Consider the following 20,918-nt stretch of genomic DNA (forward strand, 5'->3'; position numbering starts at 1 on the left):
TTTTGGATATATACCAAGGAAGGGGCTAGCTGGGTCATTTGGTAGTTCCATTCCAGGTTCTTTGAGGAATCTCCATACTGCTTTCCAAAGTGGTTGCACTAATTTGCAGTCCCACCAACAATGTATGAGTGTATCTTTTTCCCCACATCCTCACCAACACTCATCATTATTTGTATTCTTGTATTGGTATTCTGTATTATGTGTTTACACTCTGACTGGTGTGAGATGAAATCTCAATGTGATTTTGATTTGCATTTCCCTAATTGCTACAGATAGTAAACAGTTTCATGTATTTGTTAGTAAATTGTATTTCTTCTTTTGAGAAGTGTCTGTTTAGTTCCTTTGCCAATTTATTAATTGGATTGTTTGCTCTCTCTCTCTCTCTCTCTCTCTCTCTCTCTCTCTCTCTCTGTGTGTGTGTGTGTGTGTGTGTTAAGTTCTTTGAGTTCTTCATATATTCTGGATATTAATGCCCTATCTAAGAAGCAAGGGGCAAAGATCTTCTCCCATTCTGTAGGATCTTTCTTCATTATCTGTTTCCTTTGCTGTGCAGAACATTTTTAATTTGATGCCACCCTACTTTTTTATTTTGGGTTTTATTTCTTGCACTCTTAGAGTCTTGCTAAGGGAGTTAATTCTTGGACCAATATGTTGGGGTGCTGGGCTACATTTTCCTCTAGCAGTTGCAGGGTTTCTGGTCCAGGTCCTGAGTCTCTGATCCACTTTGAGTTGACTTTTGTGCAGGGTAAGAGACGGTTCAAGTTTCATTCTTCTACATATGGATTTCCAGTTTTCCCAGCACCGTTTGTTGGAGAGGCTATCTTTTCTCCAGTGCATGTTTTGGGCACCTTTGTCAAGGATGAGATAACTGTGTTTATGTGGGTTTGCAGGGCTGACAGCCTTTAGCTCCTGGAATGCACCGTGTCCCCTGTCACCACTACACTTCGTACAAGTAGTCCCTTTCTGAAACTTCTCCCTCTTTCCTCACCCTACACCTTGCCTTCTCCAGGGTTGTGGGCCGACCTGTGTTCCCGCAAGAGCCAGACGTTGAAGGCCCACCCGCAGTACAGGGGAATGTGACCTTACCTGGAGGTAGGGTCTTCACAGAGGCTGCCAAGTTGAAACAAGGTTAAGGGTATGAAGCTTACTTAATCCGATATCAGTGTCCTTGACTGGTGTCCTTATGAAAGGGGAAATCTGGAGACAGACATGCAGACCGGGATGACACCATGTGAACGTCAAAGCAGAGATGGAAGTGATGTGTCCACAGGGCCAGGGATGCCAGCGACCACCAGCAAACCACCAGCAGAGGAGAGCCCAGAACAGAGCCTCCCTCGCAGCCCTCAGAAAGAACCGGCCCTGCTGACACCTTGATTTGGGACCCCTGGCCTCCAGAACTGTGCGACAATAAGTGTCTGTTGTTTAAGTCACTCAGTTCGTGGGACTTTGTCAAGGTGGTCCTAGCCCACTCATACATCCCATTTTCTCCACATCACCCAGACAGTTTGGCTTACCTGACCCTGGTCCAGGAAGTCCTGACCCCCTTTAGCCTCCAATGTGGGTTGAGACTTGAACTCTCCACTCCTGAAGCACCCCCTCCTTGTACGATAGCACCTGTCACCCTACATGGCCTCTGCTTGGGTGGCACAAGCATGAAGCACCATCTGTGTAGCTGCCCACTGTGTCCTGGAGCCCAGCTCACTGCCCAGGAGAGGGGCCCAAGGTGTGTTTATTGGATGAAGGAATAAACGAATGTGCAGAACCTGTGGAAGATGACAACAGCCAGAGTTGAGATACTGCATCCAGAAAGGAGTGGCCAGACCCAAATATTCATTGTCCCCAATGTGAGGGACTCGGGTTGGGTTGGGGGCAGCTCTGAAAATGCAGCAGCAGGTTGGGTGGCATCAGATCAATCAGTCGACCTGACTCGGGGTGTACTGTGGAGAACAGCCAAAGTGCTTTCGGGGTCCAGGAGCCAACTCATGAAGGATGGGGACTGCTGAGAGCTGGATGTGACAGCCCCCCCCCCCCAACACACACACACACATGCAGGAAGGGCTTCATCTGGGTTCAAAATCTCAGCTTCAAATCAGCCAAGTTCAGAGTGGTAAAACTCTGACAGGACCATTCCCTGACTGCACAGGCAAAAATACTGCAGTGAGAGAAAACAGAGATGGAGAGGAAACTACAGACTAAAATGAAGCCAGTTATCACCCTGTGACAATGTACGGTCCCAAGCCAAACACCAAACTTGAAAGAAGTGTGGACATGGGGACACTGAGTATTGGACATAATGCAGAATTATTATTAATTTCTTTTAGGGTTGATAATGGCGTTTGCTTTCTCTTAAGTCCTTATCTTTTAGAAAGAGCATGAAAAATATTTTCAGATGAAACGATTTTTTTAAGTAGACATCTTCACCATTTACATGCCGCCGTGCCACCTGGCAAGCCACACCAGGACCTCTGGTTCTTCATCTATGAAATGGGCATTATGATACTCTGATAAGGCACCTGGCCCATCGCAGGTGCTTAGTAAATGGCGGGGTCCTTCGACCAGTCTTTGCCTAGAGGAGATCCTGGGACGGGGACCCAGATCTTCTCATGGACCTGGCAGTCCCACGGACAGTCCCTCCAGTGGGATCTCAAAGATAAGGAAATCTGAATTTCCATGGTATGTCCAGTGAGAACTCAGGCTGAAGTCTCTCTGGACCAGAGTTCTGGCCCCAGGGTGGCCCCAGGCCAAGGCCAAGTCTTCCCCTATAAAACTTTCCCAAGCTGAGCCTTGCAGTCAGAAGGCCAAGCCAGGAGACAAGGCCCACAGATGACACCCCTCAATGTCAGCTCCTTCCTACTTCCTCAGGCCTGTGTAAAACCCTCCAGTCCCCTGGCCAGGCAGGGTGGCACCCCTGAGCAGCAGCCAGCCTGCTGGTTGGCTTCCTGCACCCTCTGGGGCTGCTCTGCCCTCCCCTTTGGTCATTTTACCTGTTAGGTGGTCCCCAAGGTCAGATGGTCCCCCACTTCTCAGAATGGACTTTGATAAAAATTGAATGAAGCTAAAAACCAAGCCAGATTCACAGGACAAAGAAATCTCAGCCAGCACCTCAGGAAGTCAGCTCAACTCATTCTTTGCCCCAGGAGAAGGCAGGCATCGGAAGTGGGGTTGGACCACAGGCCTGACGTCTTGAGCAGGTACCAGGTGCCAGGCCTATGAATTGCATTCTCTCCCTCAGTCACTGAGAGTGGTGACCCTCCTAGGTGCCCCCCTTGACTTAGAGCCCCCAAGTCAGAACAGAAGCTCCAGACTTCTGCCCCTCTGCTCCCTCTAACTGGGATGTCATTCCATGATGTGTCTCTCCCAAACATCATCTTTCCATGACCGTCCAACATGATCACCCCAAACCCAGCAAAGCTAACCCCCTTTGCTTTCCTCCCAGCACCCATGACCTTAGCAGTGCTTCCCACACAGCACACTGGGACGTCATGCACATGCCCACCTCCCCCCACCAGACTACAAATTCCTTGAAGGTTCGAGGGAAATATGCTTGTATTAAAAAAAAAAATACTAGAGAATGTTAGGAGTGGTCTGGTTGGTGGTGGCCCATGAAAAACAGTTGGGGGGCCTGAGGTGAAGAAAATGATTGATAAGGAAAACAACAACTAGCATCTGTTTGTCATTCTTCTCACATCCTGGGCACTGAGCCAAGTGCCTGGCCTTTGGAAATATAGCAGTTCCCCCTTATCTGCAGTGGATACATCCAGTGGATGCCCAAACTCATGGGTAATACCAAACCCTGAATATACTATTTTTGCCTATATATATTAACACCTATGAGGAAGTTTATAAATTAGTCACAGCAAGAGATTAGCAATAACTTGTAATAAAATAGAAAGATTATAACAATATAGTATAATAAAATTGCCAAAATCACTACTCCTGCACTTTAGAGCCATTACTGAGTACAATAAGGGCTGCTTAAACATAAGCACTGTGATACTGCAATAGTTGACTCTAAACTGAGACAGCCTTTAAGTGACTACCAGGTGGGTAGCATATACAGCACGGATACACTGCACGAAAGTGGGATGAAGAGGAACGGCACAAGATTTTATCATGCTACTTAGAATGACACACAATTTAAAACTGATGAATTGTTTAATTCTGAAATTTTTTATTTACAAAGTTCAGACCTTACTTGACCACAGGTAACTAAAACACTGGACAACAGAATCTCAGATAAGGGAACTGCTGTATGTCCTAAAACCACCATTTTCCCACAGATTGGGTACAATAATTTGAAGGTGTCCCCTAAAGAGCATATTTTGGAAACTTAATCCCCAGTGCAACCCCATTAAGTGGTGGGCCCAAATGAGAACTAAGCAGGCCCTACAGATGGAATGAACAAATTAATGCTGTTATCACATGAGTGGGTTCATTTAAGGGGGAATTGCAGGATATCTGAGACACTATTGCTGATTTGCAGGGTCGCATGTCGGGACAAAGAGTGATCTTAGGCTGACAGCCAGCAAGAAAGAGGGCACCTTAGTCCTACAACCACAAGGAACTGGATCCTGTCGGCAACCTGCAAAAACTGCGAAGCTGGGTCCTCCCCAGAGCCTCCAGAGAAGAGCCACTGTTCATGTATCCCAATTTTCGCCCCGCGAAACCCTGAGCACAGGACCTGTCAAGGTTCCCAGACCTCTTCCTTGTGGAACTGTGAGGTGATAAATTGGATGCCATTTCAAGCTACTGTTTGTGGTAATTTGTTACACAGCAAGAAAAAAAAATGGGTAGAGTCGTATTAAACTTTCAACCCATTAGCTTTGTGTACACCCTCGCCTGGTTTGAACAGAAAACCAATTGATGAATAATGATCACTTGCAGAGCAGATGGTAAAGGGCAGAATCATTCCTGTTTCACCAGAATTGGCCATGAGCAGCCCAGCTGAGATAAAAAAAAGGCCGCTGAGAGCCGGAAGTTTGGGTGCAGAGACCAGCATTGTGTGGTGTCGGGGTCCGGGGTGTTTCCCCATGCAGCAGGTGGGCGGGGGTTGGCTGTGGGGTACAAGCCAAATGTTTAAAGGTAACCCCTAAAGCTACAGCAATGCCGTGAGTGACCTCCAACAGTGGAGGAAAATGAGAGCCACGGAAAACGGTCATCTAAATGGAGGATGGAGGAGGAGACAGAACCGGATGCAAAGAGGGGAAAAGCTTGCTACTCGGAGACACGAGTAACAAGAAGTTCAAACATTATCAATCACGAAATAAAGACAGACTGCTAATAAAAGGACAGAGATTCTCAAATTGGACTCATTTGAACCTGCCTAGACATGCTATGAACCACACCCAAAATATAACTAAAACATAAAAAGTAAAGAGGCAGGTAAAGTTATACCAGGAAAATATTCTGAAGAATTTTAATTTCTGACATAATAGTCACTCAGGTAAAAAGCATATTATGGATTTTAAGAAAAAAAGAAGAACAATTCACCTTGAAGATTCAACAACCTGAAGGCGCATCTCCCTAACAAATCACCTCAATCTAGATGAAGCATACATTGACAGAAATATAAGACGAAATTGATAAATCCCCAGGCTGGCTCAGAAAGGTTAATGCACCTCTCTCAGAAACTGATAAATCAAGTAGACAAAAATCTACGAGTGGACGAGAGTTGAACAAATTAGGGATGGAAGGAGAAGATGACGACACAGAACAGAGATTGAATAAAAGCCTTAGAGAGTAATGAACATTTTATACCAATAAGTTGATGAAAAATGGACAGTCTTCTAGAAAAACGACACACATTACAAAAGTTCACTCCACAGAAGTGCAAAACACGAACCCATCAGAAAAGAAAACTTGGGTCAATATCATTTACATAAATGGCAAAAGCTTAAGCAAGATATTAACCCAACTAGCAATTTTCTTCTAATATGATTTAGTCAAGTAGTATTTATCCTCATTATTTAAGAATGATCGAACATTTAAGATCTACAAAGATAATTTATCCCATCAATAGATTAAAGAAGAATAGCTATATGGTAACTTGATAGATGTAGGGAAAAAAAGCATTTATACATTAAAGCATGTTCGAGATGGAGATCAAAATGAGCCAACTAAAAGTAAAATAAAACTTCTTTCATCTGTTCATAGGTCTATGAAAAACCTGCAGCATGATGAGGAATGAAATTGGCCAAGTTATGTTACATGCATGTATGAATATATCACAGTGAATCCCACTATTAATCCACTATTAAGAATAATTATAAGGCACCTATAAAAGTTTAAAAGAAAAACCTATGGCAAGTATCATACATGGTAAAGTATTAGAAGCAGCCCTTTTAAAGTTAGAAAGGTCCACCATCATAACTTCCATTTCACATGGTACTGGAGGGCCAGCCAATGGGATGAGAAATGGATAGATATAAGCATAGAGATGGACAAAGAAGCAGCATGATTGTCCTCATTCACAATTGATACATCTGTCTACCCAGAAAAATTCAAGAAAACCTACAAATAAATATTGAAATTAAGAAGAGTCAATAAAGGACCGTGGACCCAGGAACGCAAGATCAGTATATAAATATGAACATATAAATATTAGCAACTTTATATACACTAGCAACAAGAAGTCAGAATTTTTTTGGGTTTTGGTTTTGTTTTTTGAGGCAGGGTCTTGCTCTGTTGCCCAGATTAGTCTTGAACTCCTAGGCTCAAGTGACCCTCCCACTTCAGCCTCCCTAGTATGGAGACTACAGGCAGGCACCCCACACTTGGACGAGAAATGTAATTTTTAAATTATGTTCATAACAGTAACAGAAATTATAACATTCCTGGATCTTCAAGAAAAGCATACAAAATGTTAACACAAAATGCATGAATTAATGAAGAAGTATAGCGTGTTTTAGAAGTGAAGACACTAGCTCAGAATTGTTCTCAAATAAATCAACAAATTCAAAGAACTTCCAGGGATGATAAAAATTGGAATTTTTCTCAGAACTTGACAATTTGACCCCAATTGTTTACATAGGTCAGTAGAAAGTCAAGAATGGTCAAGATAATTTTGAAAGGGAATAATGAGAAAGACTTGGGCCAGGTGTCAAAATTTACAATCAAGCTGTTATTCTAAAGGGCAGGCTATTCTCCAATGGATAAATGAATAAAGCAATAGCTGCAATGGAGAGCCCAAATATACACATTACATACATGCACGCATACTTATAACATGCATACATATGTATATACATACACATACACATACATCTTTGTTGACATTTCAATCAATGGAGCAAAATGAATTTTTAAATGTGAAAAGCAATGTTCTTTGTAAAATAGTCCTCACGTGCTACCTCTAAACTAATGTTACATTGATCATATTATGTCTCGGCTTTTGTTTTGAATGCCCCAGAAAAAAATGTGGTACAGCAGGAATAAAACAGATGAAGCAAAAGTGTCATGAAGTTATTCATGAAAATTAAGGGAGGGTATGTGGGGATGCAGGTTCTGTCTACTCTTGAGTGTATTTTAAATTTGCCATAAAAATAGTTTTTGTAAGTTTTAGAAGAGAATTTTTTAGAATATCTTTTTGACCTTTGGTAACAAAGGAATCTTGAACAAGATGCAAAAAGCACAAATCACAAAGGAAGAAAAAAAATCAGTAAATTTGATTACATTAAAATTTTAAACCAATGTATGACAAAGACTGTCTTAAATAAATGTAAAAGATGTGCCACAGATTGGGAAGAAATGCTATAGTGCATTTACCTGACAAAAGATTACAATGCAAAATATATTAAAAACTCCATCAAGCCAAAGAAAACAACCCAGTAGAAAAATTGGCCAAAGATGTTATCAAATAGTTCTGTAAAGAGGAAGCCTATTGGCTAATATAAACATGTGAAAAGACAACCAACTACATTATCAATTAGGAAATGCAAATTAGAGTAAAATTCCCATACATCAGATGAGCAGAATTTTTAAATTTTGATATGTTGGGTATGGGCGAGGAGAAGAGAAATAACTCTCATGCACATCTCACGGAACTGTAAATTAGTACAACTCTTTGAAGAAGAAATGTGGCACATCTAGTAAATTCCAAAATGTTAGGCCTTGCACCCAGCAATTCTGCTTGTGCTCATTTGTGGGCCCCTGAAATGCAAAACTAAGTTAATCTATGATATACACCAAGAAACAGAAATGCTTAAATATGCTGAGTATTGCAGGATTTTCCAACTAAACCAATGTACCATTATATTACCAAAAACATTTGCATTTTCCGGTTTCCCTTTGCCCTTTTATGCCCATCAGCAATAGATAGAAAACAAATTCATTTTTATTTTCAATTTCATTTGTTTAAGTTATGAGTGAGGGTGGGCATCTTTTCAAACATTTATGGTACATTTATACTCCTCTTTTCTGGAAAGGGCCTGTTTATGCCCTTTGCCCATTTTTCTCTTTTGCTCTTTGTTATGGTTTGAATATGAGATGGCTCCCAAAAGCTCTTGTGTTCATGCAGGAGTATTTAGAGGTAAAGTTCTGAATTTGAGAGCTGTCACCTTGTCAGTCCATCCTAGTTTGAATGGCAGGTGGGGTGTGCCTGGAGGAAGTGGGTCTTGGGGGTCGTGCCCTGGAAGGGAGCATCTTCTCTGTGTCCCCTTCCCTCTCCCTCTCTGCTTCCTGACTCCCCACTGAGGTGAGCAGCTTTCCCCCCCACCCCACCCCACCCCCCACAGGGTCCTTCTGCCATGATGTGCTGCCTCTCCTTGGGCCCAGAGCAATGGACTGGCCGTCTATGAACTGAGACACTGAAACTGTGAGCCCCAAATAAACTTCTCTTCCTCCAAGTTGTTCTTATCAGGTATTTTGATCATGGCAACAGGAAAGTTGACCGAAACACCATCTATTTACCTTTTCCACTCTGCTTCAAATGCCACGTTATTAAACATTCAGTTCCTGCATGTCCTGGGTCTGCTTCTGGACTCTGCCTGGCCTCATGATCTGCACCGTTGTCATTTTACAGCCCTGACATCTCATCGCTCTCACACAGCCTTATCCCCTGGTTTCAGATCTTTCCTGTCTTTTCTCACACATTCTCCTTTCTGTACAAGTCTTAGAGTAATTGTCAATACCTCCTAGTATTTTTATTGGTATCCTGTTGAATTTATAAGTAAATTCAAACAGAATTGCCAGGGGTATCTCTCCATTTTCTTTTAGTTGATGGTTATTTTGGACTTGATTTTTGTCCTCCCCAACATTTTTGTATTGAATTCCTGACCCCCAGTACCTTGGAGTGAGGTTGTCTGGGAGACAGGATCTTTATACAGGTGATGAGGGTGAAGACAGAGAAGGAAACATCTAGAAGCTGGGGGCAGAGCCTGCAGGTCCTCCTCAAAGAATTGACACTTATGACACCCTGGTCGAGGGCTTCTAGGTTCCAAAACCATGAGACAATGAACACCTGTTGTTTAAGATACTCAGCCTGGGCTGGGGTGTGGCTCAGTGGTAGAGCACTCGCCTCACATGCATGAGGTCCTGGGTTCGATCCTCAGGACTACATAAAATAAATAGATAGATAGATAGATAAAAATAAGGATATAAAATAAAATACCCAGCCTGGAGTACTTTGTTATAATAGCCCAAGAAAACTAATGCAATGATGCTAAATTCTTTCTTTTCTTTTTTGGACTAGGGATTGATCCCACAGGTGCCTTGCTCCTGAACTACATCCCCAGCCCTTTTTGTTTTTTAAGTTTTGGGACAGTTTCTCATTAAGTTGCCCAGGTCAGGCTCAAACTTGTGATCCTCCTGCTTCAGTCTCCCAGGTAGCTGGGATTGCAGGTGTGTGCCACCAGGCCCAGCAGGTTATGACGTTTCAGTGTCTCCTCCACATGGCCTCAGTAACCACGACACCAGAACAAGCAGGTGGGATTGGCAGAACTGGGTTCAAAGCCAGAATCTACCATCTATAGCTAGTGACTAAGTCATTACTCTGGGCCTCAGTTTCTTCATCTGAGATATGGGAGTGGTCATTAAATGAAGTAGGGCAGGAAAGACAGAAGGAAAGTGGGTTCAGTGGGACTCAGTGACCAGTGGGTGAGGAAAAGGAGGGCCCAGAATGTCGTCCCTGGGTGAGTTCATGGACGGTGATGCCATTCAGTAAGGCAAGGGACCCAGAGGAGAAATGGCCTCCAAGAGGAGATGAGGAGGTCAGCGTCAGGCATGCTAGTACTGAAGGACCTGTGGGGCATGGCGGAACTTTCCAGAAGGGCAGCTGAGTGGAGCTCTGGGCTGGAGACAGTGGGAGAGCTGACTCCATGGGAGTGGATGAAGCCCTTCCAGAGCAGTATGCAAAGTGACCAGAGGAAAAGGGCGGGGTCCTGGGGCCACCAGTACTCGAGGGACTGCCAAAGAGCCATGCTGGCAGAATACATCCTAGGGGTGCTTCCTGGTTTTACAGGGCTTGAGGGAGCAGGCATCAGAAGCACAGATGTTTACAATTGCCCTGTAGTGGGTCAAGGAGTGTGTCCTGTTGGCCAGTCAGCCTCTCTCCTCCCCCTTCCTACCAGCTCTCTTCCACCAGTCTCTATGGAGCTCAATGCCGAGGCCTCCAGCACCCAATGCTGACCCATCTCTCTTTGGTGGATTTCCCACAAATATCCATTAAAATAAGCCAACATTCCTCCAGCCAGAAACGCTGATGGCCATCGACAATACACCCTTACACACACTCGATGGTCCTCCCCCTCGAGGAAGAATCCGGCCTCATTTCCACTCCAAATCCTCCACTCCCACCCCTGGAGCCATGAGGTCTCACCTCCAACCTGGATGGCTGTTGACAGGCACAGGCATGGGTGCAGCAGGGGCATCTGATCCGCAGAGCCAAGTGGGAGGCAGCCCAGCAGAGAGATTAGAGCACAGTCCTGGGAGTCGGGAAGCCTGAGTTCGCACCCCAGCTCTCTCTTATTTATTAGTGGATTTATTATTTAGTTCTACAGATTGAACCCTGGGGTGCTTAACCACTGAGAAACATCCCCAGACTTTTTTTTTTTTTTTTTTTTTTTTTGGAGACAGGGTCTCACAAAGTTGCTTAGGGCCTCACTACATTCCTGAGGCTGACTTTGAACCTGTGATCCTTCTGCCTCAGCCTCCTGAGCCGCTGGGATTCCAGGCGTGCCCCACCACGTCTGGCCACCCATCTCTCTCATTTTCAGCTTTGACTTTGAGCCAGTTAACTCCCCTATCCAGTCCTCAATTTCTTGATTTGCAAAATGGGACCTCAAGTCTAACTTTCCAGTAAGATTGTCACTAGGGTTCAATGACATAATCAAAGCACTCAACCCTACAGGAAGCCCTGGGTAAGCTTTGGTTATCTGTTACATCTCTAAAGGTTTGGGGTTCAGTCTATCACTTCACAGAGGCAATTTGAAGGCCCCCTTGACCTTGGGAAGATGAAATTTAACCTTGACAATATAAGGAATGCTCACGGCTTAGAATAAAAAAAAAAATCCAAGTGAGTTCAAATCTATCTTGCAAGTTTGGACATCACTTCCGTGGGGACAGTTATACTTACCTCCCGTGGTTAAACTGGATGAGGGATGGTAATATCTACTTCAGTGTCTGGAACGGATTAGGTGCTCACAACTGACGTCCAAGTCAGTTTGAGGAGAGAGTAGAAAGAAGTTCAAGAGCTATGAAGAGGGATCACCTAGTCCCCCAGACAGAACTGCAAGCTATTCAACTCCGCAGGTGTTTTCTCCCCGGGAGCTAAACTTCGACGTTAACTCTCCCAAAAGAAATCGGCACAGTTCAGCACCTCGGGCCAACCCCACTAGACCCAGGACAGCTGACAGGGGTTTTGTTTGGCCTTGCGGGTTGACTTCCCTCCTGTTGAGTTATGGAGCGTTTTGACATTTATTGCTTCCTTTAAATAAGAAGTTGGGGAGAACACAAGAAGTGAGACCAGAAAGGTTTTTCCAACAGAAAAGAAATGTCATTTACGGAGCAATATCAGACCCCCGCGTTGCAGGGGACAATTCGGATGGGGCAAATGAAGCGAATGTTCCCATGATGAACTGTCTCTGCACAATCAGTCACGCGCCGGTAAATCTGGCTTGAGTGGCAGCCGTGTTAATAAACCAGAGAGAAGATTGATGCCCGTCCGGGGCCCGGGAACGCACAAAGTGAAGAGCTCTTTCAGGTCCGCAGCAGTCACGGTATAAATATGTATCACTGGTTTCTAAAGTGAGTTATGATTTCATTCTCCTAGCAGTACCTGAAGTCTAGAGAGGGCATTTGTCTAGTCCCTGTATTGGGGGTGACAAGTGGAGCAACGTGGTCACATGGGAGAGAGAGCTGCTTGTCAGATAAATCAGGTTCTGTGAAGGAACCTGTTGTTACCCATTTGATCGTGGGGGGAGTCTCGCTGCACGTGGCCGGGATTGTCAGTGCATTGATGGTTCTGCCCTCCTTCAGTGCTGTTCTCTGCCGTCTGTCGTGGCTCTGGATGGGCTGGTAGGTGGCCTTCAGAACCCACGCTGCTCACAAACGCTGCCTGGCTGGCCCACAGTGTGGCCGACTTGCGGGCAGATTCGTGCCCGATGCCTGTGTCCCCGTTTTTAGCACAGAGACTACCACTCCCTGGTCATTTAATATGAACTAAAAGGTCAAGCCTGAACTCCAGCCTCTGCCACCAGGGGGGACACGCTGGAGTAAGAGCTCCAGGAATGGGGACGTCCTTTTCTTGGCCTCTCTCACGTGTTCCGTGACTTCGGAGTGCATCTCTCACGCCCAGGCTCACTTCTCCTCCCATTCACGGTCATCAGGGAAGTGCCTCCCACTCTGCAGTCACAGATTCCATCTGCAGCCCAGGCCACTCTCCAGGACTCCATGCCCATGGTTCCACACCTTGAGGACACCCACCTGCATCTCAACTTCAGGATGTCCAAAGTGGAGCTTAGCACCTGCCCCTCTTCCTCCTGAGTTCCTCGTCTCAGCCAATGACACTGTCCCTGCCCCAGCTGCCTGATCTGGAAGCCCAGCGGGGACCTTCAACTCCCCCCTGTCATCCATGATGATGGACGTATCAAGAATCTAAATTTTTGTTTGGGCAGAGTGAGTCCTGGTTGGGACACTCCTGGGAATGCCCGTTGACGAGACTGGCTTTCCCCTGGGTCGGCGAAGGGGCTTGGCAAGATCAACCAACAGAGCTGACTCCATCAGTCTCCTTAGGAAGTCAGGGTCGACCCGCTGAGGATTTCAGACCAGCTCCACAGACTCTGCAGGGGAGAACCCCACCCTAGATGCCTTTGACCTTGAGAAAGGCTACAGAGCAACCTTCTGCTTGTAGACTGCAGCTGCTAGGCTCCCAGGAGGGGTCCCCTGGAGCCTCACGTGACCTCTCTCTCCCGTGAAGCACCAAGGGTCAGCCTGAGGTTGTGCTCTTTCTCCAACTATGGGAGCCCAGAAGGTGTCCCTGAGGAGGAACCCAAGGGAAGGAGGGAGGGCTGTAGCATGTGACATCCTTGAAAAAGTTTAAGCATCAGCCCATGAGGCAGGAGGGCGCCCGGCGAGGTCACTGTCTCCTAAACCCCTGCATTTTCTTTCACAAGGCTAGCTCAGGGCTAGAAGCTCACCTAGCCCACGTGAGGCCAGCTTAGCATGGAGGTCGAGATCACACGGGCTGGGCGTCCGACAACCCCAGGTCCACCCCTGTCCCACTGCTTGTCACTGTGGAACCTCAGACCTGTCATTCCACCGCTCCACGCTCCAGTGAGACGGGGTAGAGCCCGACTTGGTCGGACGGTGTGGAGATTAAGTAGAGTTGTATCTGTATACCGACCCAGGCCAACGGCCACCCACGGCCACCCACGGCCGGCGTCTGGTGAGTAGTGATGTGGCTTTTACTGCTGAGCATTATCTTCCTGTTTTGACTTCCAAGGCCTTCCGGTCTTGACGGGCTGTCTCAAGGCCCCCTCTGCCCAGAAGCCTTCTTGGATAACTTCTGCCCTGGCCACCTGATAAAGAATTGGCATCTCCACTGACCCCCATGCCCAGGCAGGAGCTGGGGGACAAAGATGACCTCCACACAACTCCTACCTTCAAGGGAGCTGAGGCCCCGCCCGGCCCTGCTCCACTGTGTGAAGTGGACAAGGGACGTCATCCTTCCGAGGCTCAGATAGTCGTCCTACAACAGAGATCCTGTCCCTGGCCTCTGCTGGAGGTACACGGTGGACAGGGAGGGAGGGAGGGAAGGAGGGAGGGAGGGAAGAGGAGGGAGGGAGGAGTGACCAAGAGGAAGAGAAAGGGGCAGAGTGAAGAGCCACCTGCCCTGGGTGGAAACAGGAGAGCGGATGATGGACCCGAGTCTCCTGGCCCCTCCAGGCCCTGGGCCACCCGCCTGGGCCCTCTGGCAGGATGCCCGCTGCCGTGTCTTCATCATCTGCCTGGAGAGAGATTTCATTTTCCCCCTTTTATGGCCCGATTTTCAGTAAGTGAGACTTGTTTAAAGGCTCGCTGCTCCCAGACACTGCGCCTTCCGACAGCGAGCCGCGCCTGGGCCCATTTATGAATATTAATAATCCATGACGGAAAGCCGCAGCTCTATTTTATGTGGTCCTCCGCGACAAGCTCTCTAAATCAAACATTTAGGGAGCGAGTGTTTACCCGGCCTCCAGGAAGCATTTCTGGTCTTAAAGGCAAACTCGCCCCACAGCAGCCCTGTGGGGTGCCCTGGTGACCATCAGGGTTCTAGGGATGAGAAAACCGAGGGTCAGAGAGGTTAGGTGAACGTTCCCAGGCTGGCCAGCTCAGAGGGCGGAGGCTAACCCAGCTGTCTCACCCGGGCCAGGCTCAGCCCTCCCTGCTCACCTCCTGCACTCCTGGACGGGTAACTCAAGCTGTGGGCGGAGCTTGGAAAGCTGGAGAAAGAGCTGAGGGTAGATTAGAGGGGGCCAGGTAGGGAGGAGGGGTTCACATGAGGGTCCCGGGGGAGACACCGAGGTCTCAAGAGACAAGGACACACCCTGAGTGTCCCCAGCACCCGATGCCCAGCACTGGTGGGAAGAAAGGGTACAGAACAGCAGGTGCCAGTCTCCTCCGGAGGCAGCCCTGGCTGGGTGTGGGCACTAGGGAGGTCCCTTCCCAGCTCAGACCCTTAGAGCACAGCTATGAAGCGCCCACTGCCTGTAAGAACCCAGGGAGACCTCAGGTGTCCGCGTCCCCACAGCCTAACCACGCAGGCAGATGGAGAAACGGCCAACGTGACGCATTGATACTGAATGTTAATTGATAATAAATCATCGTTATTTTACCTACTTACTACTACTATTAAATAATAGTAGCAGCTTACTCAGTTCCCCTCACTGGGCCATGCATTTCCCAATAAATTCTGTTCAAGAACCCCGTGGGGAAGAGATTACTATCTTCATCTGTAGAGGAGGGCACTGAGTTTCAGAGAGGCTGAGTAACCTGCCCAAAGTCACAGAGCTGGAAGGGGCAGAGCATGCTAGTCCTTAGCCGTCGAGTTTCCCTGCCCACTGTACTCCCTGTCCCACGGCCACAGCCACAGCGTGTGCTTAGGAGCCGGAGAGCAGGAAGGAAACCGCTGAGTCACTTTGATGAGGGTTGGACCGGGCTTTGGGGAGAAGGCATATCTCAGGCAGAGCTGGAGGGAGAGGGTGTTCCAGGCACTTAGCAGCATCCAGGGACGGTCACATGCCACCAGGTCTGCACTGTGGGAAGGTGGTGGGCAATGAGGTTGGAGAGAAGCTGGGTCAGCATCCGAAGGACACTGAATGACAAACTAAGGAGGTGAGGCTTTACCCTGCAGGCCCTGGGGGACCATGGGGTGGGGTGGGGTGACAGGTTCTGATTGGTGTTCACAGGAACAACTTGAGGGGCCCTGGGGAGGAAGGTGGCAGCCAGGACGCTGGCTATTACGGCCATGATTCTGACACAGCCCATTTATTGAGCACCTACTATGCCAGGTCCCCGGTTTTTACACACAAAGCTGGCACCCCCTCCCACTGTACAGGTGGGGACGCAGGCTGAGGAAGGGCAGCGAATTAAAGCTGTTTCTCCCCTTCCCCACGGCAACACCCCAGTGACCCGTGGGCACTCTATTGCCCTCCCAAGAGACCAAGACTGACCACGGCCTTGGTCCTTCCCACCGACCCTCCTGGGCCCTTCCCAGGCTCTAGGAAGGAATTCTGCCCACACTGGCTCTGGGAGGAGTCCTGGGCTGGACACTCAGGGCTCCAACTGCTGAGGTAATCTAGAGGAAACAATCACTCCACATCCTGGGCCTGCAGCCCCCGTGCCATCCCCGCCCCCAAGCTGCCCTGGGCGCTCTGAACAATTCCATCCAAGCACATCAGCGGCCGCAGCCGCCAGCTAAATGCTGAAGCCTGTGTTTCCTGCTCCGAGGGACCCATGGGTCACGGCTGACTCTGCAGGGGTTGCTGAGTGCTGAGAGCTACGGAGGGGCCTGGTGAGGAGCAGGAAGCCGCCGGGTGGGGCTGGGCGGGCCCTGCTACCTGTCTCATTACAAAGCCACACCAGTCTCCCGCAAGCCACACACGGAGAGGGGACACACACGCCAGAGCAGGGAAGGGGGTCTGGGTAATGGAATAAGCAGAACTCAGGTCGAGAGAAGAAGGGGATCATGGGATCCCAGGACAGAGGGACCCATAGAGTTCAAGTCACATCCACAACATTGACCAAGGTCACTCGGGCGGCTGCTGATCACCTTCTGGCTCTGAGAATCAAGTGACCTTTGAACTCTGACCCCTAATTCACCATGCAGGTCAGAGGCCCAGACTCGGCTCTGGCCTCCCTCTGGGCCTCCTGGGTGTGGGGCTTCGGGTTCTCCCAGGCCACCTGTCTCTGCTGGCAGATTGCACACACACTGTCCCCTTTCCATGCTGTGTCACCCACACTGGACACATCCTGACTCCTCTCCCTTTCCACCTGTCCCCAGCCCATGGGAGGCAGACCTTGCTCAAGTGTCAGCAAGTGACAGAATTCCCAGCACCCTCGTGCGTACATCTCCACCCTGGCACCGTCCTCTCTTCCCCGTGGTCTGTCCTCGCCTCCCCCAGCCTCATTTCACCCCACCCACTCTCTTGCACCCTGAGAACCATCCACTCATAGACTCTCTACTTTCTTGAATGTGCCACAGTCCTTCCTGCCCCAGGGCCTTTGCACAAGACATTTGCTCTGTCTGCAATGCTCTTTCTGTTTTTCCCTGGAAGATTCAACACAAATGTCATTTATTCAGTGAGGACCCTCATGACCCCAAAGATGATATCTTCCATCCCCTGTCCACCATTGTGATCTATTACCTCATTATTCTATCATATATCACAACGTGTGTGTGTGTGTGTGTGTGAGTGAGAGAGAGAGGGAGGGAGAGAGGGAGGGAGGGAGAGAAATGACTCTCTCCCTTACCAAACTGCAAGCCTTATATGGATAGGAATCAGATGTCTAGTGGACAGTCAGCAGAATGTTGAATAAATGACCGCCAACCGCCCCTGTCCTATGGAGGGAAGCCTTGCAGAGGGAGAGCAATACCTAAGAAGGGTCTTGAGACACAAGTGTCCCCCAGAGGACTCAGATCAGAGCACCAGGGCTGGCGTTCCTGTGCCTGGAATGGCGGGGTGTTTGGGGGACTCACGCGGGGCTCCGGCTGGTGGGCAGTTAAATGCAAGAGAAAGGAGGTTGGGAGAGGCCAGAAAGATGGAGATGGAGTTAGAGCTCAGTGTCGAGGAAGTGGGGAGCCGTCGAGGAGCTGAGCAGAGGATGTCACCAGCATGACCTCAGAACAGTGTCCTGGGGCCACTGGGGAAGGGACGGAGCCCTGAAGGGCTGGGCTGGGGAGAGCCACCCCTGGCTGTTGTGGAGACCCAGCTGGGGGAGATGGCTGGAGTGTGTCCCCAGAGGGCTCACCAGGAACACAAGCACGCGAGGGAGAAATGGACGATGTGGTTTGGGAATGTGAGGTGGGAGGTGCCCAGAGTCATGCCACAGGATCCGGGTGTCAGGAGTGCCAGGCCTGTGGTGTCAGTCCTGGAGGCCCGCCTGGAGGTGGCAGGTGAAGCCGAGGGCCTGGGTGACAGGACCAGGAGGCTGGCTGGGGGCGGCGTCCCTGGCTCCTTGTAGCCCTGCAGGCAGCGCTCTGGGTGCTGAGCCGTCCTGGAGAGGAGGGGACCGAGCCGTCAGATGCAGGGGTGGCAGAGGCGAGGCGAAGGGCCCACTGTCCCGTCCCCCTGATTCGGGCCTCACTCAGGTCCCTGTGTGATTGCTGCAGTAATGGAGAGGCTCCCCTGCAGCCCCGCAGCCAGTAATCAGGGGCTCCCAGGGCCCCCTGGGCTGCCAAAGGCCCCTGTCCCCGAAGCCTGGCAGGCGGGAGCACACTGTGCCTTCAGGGTCTGTGGCTGGGCTCTGCAGTGTAGAGGTCCACCCCCCATGCCGGCCTGCGGAGGGCGCAGAGCAGATTCGATGGCCCATGAGTGGCAGGAGAGGAACTGGGATGCTCTGCTGGAGAAGAGGACCCATCCCAGACCAGGGAGCAGGCGTGATCAGGGGACGGTCAGGAGCTTCCTGTCACCAGGAAGGAGATGTGGCTTCAGAGAAGATCCCGCCCTTGAAGAAGAAGTGGAGCTGGGCGAGCCCTGAGGCCCTTCCGACCCTGCTTGTGAGCAGCTTACCATTAAGGGATCATTTCAGCCACAGGCAATGTTGCCAAGCACAAAGCTGGCATGTTCTTCTTATCTTCTTCTTATCTGGTTATCAGGAGAACACAGCTACCAAGTCAACTAAAGATCAAATTCTCAGCCGGGCGCACTAGTACACGCCTGTCATCCCAGCAGCTCAGGAGGCTGAGGCAGGAGGATCGTGAGTTCAAAGCCAGCCTCAGCAACTCAGTGAGGTGCTGAGCAACTCGGTGAGATCCTGTCTCTAAAGAAAATACAGACTAGGGCTGGGATGTGGCTCAGTGGCCGAGTGCCCCTGAGTTCAATTCCCAGTACAAAAAAAAGAAAAAAGAAAAAGATCAAATCCTCATGCAGAAGAGACGGAGCTTGTTAGCCTCCCCTCACAGCCTCATTCCCATGAGCTCCAGAGAAGCAGAGATGTGCCCAGGGTCAGCAGCTCCAGGAAAGGAAACAGAAACCACTCGAGGTGTCTTACGGGAAAGACGGGATCTAACACAGGGGGTTTGCTGGACTGATGTTGACCTGGCATCCAAACTGCAGAAAGTCACGGCCACTGCCGCTGGCTCGGCTGTCTCACGCCTCAGAGCTGGGGCACTAGAACCCAGAACCCACAGCCCAGCGCTGCCATCACCGAGGCCTCTGGGCCTTCGCTTACGAGCGGCAGCAGCCGGATGCAGACGGCCTCCTCTGCCGCCCCCTGAGCTCCTCACTTCTCCCTTCCAAAGCCTCACAGGTGCACCTCCTCAGTGAGCCTGAGCACATCCAGGCCGAGGCGCAAGGGATCTGAGGACATGCCCTCTTATCTTCCCAGGAAGGTACGCAGAAGGGAGCAAATGTGGGTGTTGAGCACCAGGGAGAGACTCAGGGCACGTGGCTTCGCAGCGGTGAATCCAAGGCCCACCCACCATTCCTCCCATTCCTCCTGCTTCTCTGGCTCTTCCTGGCTCCTGGTCCTGTCTCTAAGCTTTCAAGTACCTGCTCAAACTCCTTCATGTCCCTCCCACCACAACACGGGGCAGGAGCTCCCAAACGCCCAGCCGCAGAACTGAATGGGCCTGGGACAATGTGGTCATAGGCACAGGGTGTCCAGTTGTTCCTTCTTAAAATGATCTCATTTTCTGGCATGATGCTCTTTCTTTGTTTCTGGTGGGTTTAGTAGTAGTAGTAGTAGTAGTAGTAGTAGTAGTAGTAGTAGAATCTCCTCTTCCTATACTCGAACCATCAGTCTCTGGTCATATCTCCTCAACCTTAACACCAACATGGTTTTAAATGGTGGAGAAAGAAAATGACAAGGTGATTTGGACAGCCCCTCATTGCCTGTCTAGGAATTAGTCAGCTTGGGGAAACCTGGAAGTGAGTAGAGGTAAGGTACAGGGTGATCTCTTTGCCCCAAGATAGAGAGGGGAAAAGATGAAGGAGGTGAATTTGAAATCTTTACCTCTTTAAGCCTCAGTTTTCTCATCTGTAAGACACATAGAATGTGGTCATGTAAGTTAATATTGATAAAACATTCACCATGTACCAGCACTATAGTAGGCCTGTCTGAGTTCATTTTGTGTTGCTGTAACAAAACACCTAAGGCTTATTTATGAAGTAAAGAGGTTTACTTAACTCACAGTTCCAGAAGTCGAAGAGCATGGCGTACCCTCATTGGCTTCTGATGAGGGCCTCATAGTACATAGCATCACATGGTGGGAAGAGAGGTCACATGTTGAAAGAAAAAGCAAGACAGCAAGGAAGGGCCAGCCTCATTTTTTTATAACTTCCTGCTCTCATGAGAAGGAACCCTGGAGACCAGCATTAATCCCTTCACAAAGGCAGTCACAACCCTATCACCTCCCACCAGCCCCCTGCTAAAGGTCCTACCTGCTTCAACACCATTACACCAGGGACCAGGCTGCATCATAAGTCTTGATGTGGACAGAGCCCCTCCAAACCACAGCAGCCCTTACACAGGCTCAGAGGTAGCTGACTGTACATTCACATTTCATGTCTGAGGACCTGAGGCTCAGGGAGGTAACGTGGCTGATCAAGGTCACCCAGCCATCAAGAGAAGGAGACAGGATTCGCATCCAGGACTGAGTTCTAAACACAGAGGTTTGAATCCTGACGCACTCAACTTCCTCTAGCTGGTTTGGTGGTTTGCTGTTGTTTTGCTTTGTCTTTTACCTTTCTCTCTTCTATTTACAGTACTGGGAACTGAGCCCA

Source organism: Marmota flaviventris, chromosome 13, assembly GCF_047511675.1.
Source record: "Marmota flaviventris isolate mMarFla1 chromosome 13, mMarFla1.hap1, whole genome shotgun sequence".
NCBI classification, from domain to species: Eukaryota; Metazoa; Chordata; class Mammalia; order Rodentia; family Sciuridae; genus Marmota; species Marmota flaviventris.